Raw genomic sequence first — 6,000 nt, 5'->3', positions numbered from 1 at the left:
TCTGATTTTTTGAAACTGCTGTAAGGAATAATGTTATTATTTTTCAGGAAGTATTGTTATTTCATGTTGGTAAGTCATTTAGAAGTGAAATGTCATTTTTATTTTATCACTGAGGCAAAGAATTGCATTCATATTAAGAAAAAAAAAAAGGTTCTTTTGTTATATTATCATTTCAAAAGAAAAGGATATTGGTTATAAAAGCTATTAGAAAAACAGAAATATTAAGAATAGTTTAGAAAAAAATCAAACAACAACATTCATATTTGCAAAGAGCATGTTTTACTTATGTTGGTGATGAGAAATGTAATCTTTTTTTTTTTTTAATTACTAAGATTATGCTTCCAAGATAGTATATTATAAATACGTGGCGATGCTGTGTTTTTTTAACCAGTGAAATAGAATATGATTAAGTAGTCATTATTTACTTCTGATATTGTGTGCAAAAATATAACCATTTAATCAAATAAAACTGAATTTGATATTAAATACAATATTTTTATAAAACCCAGTGAAGTAGATAAGTGTTTTTTTTAAAGTGGGTTTTACTGACAAAACCCGGGTGAGTAAAACCGGGTTACCCACTTTGGTGCCAACCCTGACTGTAAGTAACCAGTTTGTCTATCTATCTATTGCCAGACACCACAATCCCGCAAAGGGTGGCCATTTGACACTGAGTTAGTTGTTTTACAGGGAGGGGCACCAACCCTCCACCAACCCACTTGTCGACACGCAGGGAGCACGTATGGTTTGGTTATATGGTTACCACCCAGCGTTGTAAATGGTTTCTTGGCTTACAGGAAACCATTTGACTTGTCACTCAATGTAAAGCCACCTGTAAAGGAAAGAAAAGGAATAAGAAGTGACAGGAAAGATAGGAGAAATATGAAGAGAGGAGGGCAGGCACAGAAAAAGAATGATAAAAGCTAAGGAAGCAGGCAGCACTACATCAAGTGAGTGGATGATGGTCGCCACCACCTAACCAGTTTGTGATTAGGAGAAATAGAAGTCTGGTTCCACTGCAAGATGTCGAGTTTTGTCTAACTCACTATCACAAAAGACTAGCATATGGCCAGAACGAGGAGTTACATGACTAACTTTGCTTGTGAATTGCTGAGAGTCCATCACATCAATAAATACTTTGCAGTAATGATCATTGTTATCATCAATCCATAAATTAAAATATCCACAAATAAAGGTCCATCTATTTAAGTGATCGATTCCCTCTAAATATGTTCTAAATTCATCAAGAAAAGACATTCGATTCGTCTCCGGAGGTCTATAAATGCTAAGGCGCGATTCCACCGGGGCAACACAGGCAACATGTAGCATGCGACTTGCCTGGCTTTCAATATGAATGTTGAATGCGGCATTCAACCAGGAGACATATTGACTGCGACAAGTCAACATTGTTGTTTCATGTAGCATGCCACATGCCAGTGCTGAATGCCACAAAACCATTTCCACCGATTCAGCAAAAACTGAGCCCGTTGTCAACACCATGTAACAGACAGACAGACAGATATGTAGATAAACAGAGCATAACAAAAAAACATACAAGTAGATACCATGTAAAACACACACACACACACACACACACACACACACACACACACACACACACACAGCCGAATAACTTATAAAAAGGTTTGAATGTATAGAAAGACGAGTGATGAGTGCCCACCGTCAACAAGGAGGCACGAATGCAAAAATTTTCTGAAGTACCATATCTTAGCTTAACAACAGACAGGATAGAGAGAATAATGTAAAAGATGAGAGATTTGCTAGTGTTGGCATAGTATTAGGACTGGCGGAGAGAGAGAGGGGGAGGGGGGGGGACGCAGAGAAGAGAAGTAGGGAAGAGAGAGAAGAGACAAGACAAAAATCGAGAGAGAGTGTGTGTCTGTGTGTGTTCTTGGCTAATCCCCGCAATGCATCTAGTTTAGCCTGGTTATTCTTGTATTGTTCCAAGCGTATATCCTCATAGAACCACAAGTTTTCTATATTCTTCTATAAATTCTTCGTTTTTTTTTTTTCTTGTTGCTTTCAACATCGAATCCTTCCAGCGACTGGTGGGAAGGCGGGCAACACTAGGCAACAGCCAAATCTTGTCGCATGCGACACGTTCTACGGGCAACTTGTTGCCACCTGTTCCATGCCACACAGTCGGAAGCTACATGTTGCCTTGTGCTGAACTGGTTGGAACACACTTGGCCTACGCGACAATGTAGCATGCCACATGTTGCCGAAATGTTGCCTCGGTGGAATCGCGCCTTTAGCTTTTGATTATTGTTTATCATAAAACACCCTTTGTATGTTCAAATGTGTTAAATTTTGGAGAGACCAGCAATTGTATATGAAAGTATTTCTTTAATATAAATATCCCTACTCCTCCTCTTCTGTTGATCCTAGGAATATGCATGAAAATATGAGCAGTAGGAGTCATTTCATGGATTTTTTGCACAATCAGATTCATTCAGCCACGTTTCTGCTACAGTAAAGACATCAAATGCCTTCTCAGTAATTAATTCTCGTATTTCAATAGTTTTATTATCAAGAGACTGCACATTTACAAATCCATATTGAATATGATCGGTGTTTCTAGGATCCATGGTCAGTCATATCTCTGATATTATTAAGTTCCAGCTCTAGTGACTTACAGCCTCTACTATTCACTATATGATTTGTTTCAGTTCGTGAATGCCTAACACAGTTGGTTTGATGATCCCCAGCACACTTAGCACAACTAGCAGCATCACCATTCCGTTTAAATTTCAAGTGTGGAACTGTATTCTCTGTCATTTAAATGAACAGGGAACACTTTAGGATGGAAGAACATCTTTACTTACAGGCTCGAAGCCAGACGTTTCGAAGGGGGGGGGGAGGTGTTTTCTGTTGAATCTGGATTTGCATAGCAACCCGCTGATCAAAGGTCGCTGCATGCTTGCCATGGAAGTCTGGGTGTATGCATAAGCGATTATGAGGAGCAGCGCAATACTTCTGAAAAACAAAGAATGACTCTTTTTGCACTGATATATATATATATATATATATATATATATATATATATATATATATATATATATATATATATATATAAAGTGATAAAGTGAACCTTAAGTGGGTTTTACACGGTCAAACGTGTTGGCCAACTCGCTCATCAAACCTCCAACACAACATGTTTGAAGAGTTGTTACACGTTCAAACCAAACAGACAGACAACCTCAGTCGGTGCCAAGAGGCGAAGGGGCAACATGTCCCTTACTCAAGACGAGGTGATGGCAATTGGGATAGTGATTGCCCTCAACGAAAAGAAAAGGAAGCGTTCAAAGTGGACAAAGGACTGGTTACTGAAAAGGGACCACATTTCTCATACCAACTTAATGAAGGAGCTGAAATTACACCCAGATGATTGGCGCAATTATATGCGCATGGACGAATCAACATATTTAGAACTTCTGAGTTTGGTCACTCCATTCATTACTTGTAAAGACACCTTTATGAGAAAGTCCATTAGCCCTCAAGAACGGCTGAGCGCAACATTGCGTTTTTTAGCAACGGGCAGATCTCTGCAAGACTTGAGATTTTCAGCTCCCATCGCAACTAGCACCTTATCTAGGATTATACCAGAAACTTGTCATGCCATCTACAAAGTTCTTAAGAATGACTATTTAAAGGTGAGTTATGATATTCAAAATGTAATGTTCATTTATTGTGGAAAATCAGTACATAGTCAGGATATGTGAAAAATATTGAAACCTGCTGTTGAAATGTGCAATACTTCTAACCACAGTGGCAAACGAAGGGACAGAACCAAACTAATCTAAAAATGTAATCCGTTATATTTCAGTCTTTAAAGGTAATCTTTTATAATATAGGCCTACAAAAGTAATAATGTATAACCTAAAATTTAAAAAAAAAAACAAGTAAATACCTTCTCATGTCAATCAAGATTAAAAAACAAAAATAATACTCAGGATATGTGAAAAATATTGAAACCTGCTGTTGAAATGTGCAATACTTCTAAACACAGTGGTAAACGAAGGGACAGAACCAAACCAATCCAAAAATGTAACCCGTTATTATCTCATTCTTCAAAGGTAAATAATATAGGCCTACAAAAGTAATAATGTATAACCTAAAACAAAAAATACCAAATAAATACCTTCTCAAGTCAATCAAAATTACAAAACAAAAATAATACCAAGCCAAAACAAAATACCCCTCGTTTGCCAGCCTACTTCTAACTTATGAAACTGTTACAAGGGCTGAAAACTTGAGAAAAATTGACAAATATTGGAGTCACTATTATCGGTATAATGTGAGGAACTTGAAGACTGTGGTAATGGTGTTGCAAATGATTCATGTAAATGATATGGTTCAGTTGCAATTTTAGAAGAGGCAGTCAAATTCCCATTCTCTGCTTCAAAAAGTACATCAGTTATCAACTTCCTAGCAAAGCTTGCTGTTGTCATGTCCATGCAATTCATCTATACCTTTATTTCTTAAATTCCTATTAGAGTATTCTTTCGATTTCACCTTCCACAATGCTATACGCTTCCTATATATGTCAATGAAATCCACCATAATTTCCCTTTCCTTGTCCTTAACGGCACACGTATCATTCATTTTGGAAATAATCGGCAAGTCTGTCACTGAAGGAGCTGCTATAGATGTTACCTCCGCGAGATTTGAGTATGTATGACGGTTGGAGACTGATGCGTGTTCAGACGTTCATGCATGGACATGAACGAGCAAGCTCCGCCCACAAAAGTCAGGCCAGATCAGACATCCGTCCAACACGCTGGTCCAACATGTTTACCCCTTTCACATGTTCAAACATACTCTCAAACATCGTGTTGTCAAACGTGTTGGCCAACATGATTGACCGTAGCAGGTGGGGGATCGTCCGATCTTCTCAACCCCCCCCCCCCCTGGCTACGGGCCTGACTTACCGGAGACAAGTTAAACATTTCATTCATTCATTCATTGCCAGACCCCATGTATCCCAGACGGGGTGGCCAGGGGCTTAGAGTTAATTGTTTTACAGGGAGGGGCACTAATCCTCCACCAACCCCACTTGACACGTAGAGATGCCAACAGCATCTGGTGTTCCCAGGCGGTCACCCATCCAAGTACTAACCAGACCCAACGTTAAACAAATCCTGATAATAATTTAGAAAAAAAAAAAAATCAGCCGAGCAAGCCACTTTTAAAGTAGTTCTCTCCCTGGTTCCGGCCTGACTTCTGTACCCTGTACTGTTTCTCCCGATCCTTCCAGTTATGACAATCAACCATGGACGCTGCAAGAACGCACAATTTTTCAAGCAGGGATATGAAAGGCACCTGGCTTTCGCGTGCTCTTTTCTTTATCTTGGCGGACATCAGGGTTTGGTGTCACGTAAAAGCCTTTTATCAGTTCTCTCCAGTCCCAGCCAATCACAGTCTCTTCTAGCTTCGCCGCCTCTTCCTCGCATCATCGGCTTAACTGGTTGTCCACTGGGGTGGTCCTTATTTTTGAAATTTGATTTTTTTCTGCTCACCTCCTCCCTAAACAGTTCCTTTCGGGCCAAAAACAGACTGTATAAAGTTTCATTGAAAAAATATTAATATTTAGAGGTGGCTCAAGGATCTGTTTTTCTTCCCTGATGGCTAAAGGTGGGAAAAACAACTGTGTACATAACTGGATGAGCCATCAGCTTTAACTTGTCTGAGTCCACCCCACTTCATAGTGGGTATTATCTACTCATTGGTAGGGTATCATGGTGACCAACCACTCACTGTTGCCCAGTTAAGGTCTGCTTAAGAGCTTCAAGGAAATGTTTCCTGTGGTCAGCAACAACTTGAGGAACATACTGCAGCTGCTCTTCATCTTTGATCAGATCAGAGAACTCTTGCACCGGTGCAACTCCCCGTTCAGTATGGTCATTGGTTACATCCGGAGTTGATACTAAAGCCTTTGCTGTGTGGAACTCGGCATTTTCTTCCCACTGGGTTGGTGAT

Source organism: Coenobita brevimanus, chromosome 24, assembly GCF_032717465.1.
Source record: "Coenobita brevimanus isolate Jiangsu-jjx chromosome 24, ASM3271746v2, whole genome shotgun sequence".
Classification (NCBI taxonomy): Eukaryota; Metazoa; Arthropoda; class Malacostraca; order Decapoda; family Coenobitidae; genus Coenobita; species Coenobita brevimanus.
This window is presented reverse-complemented; position numbering follows the sequence as displayed.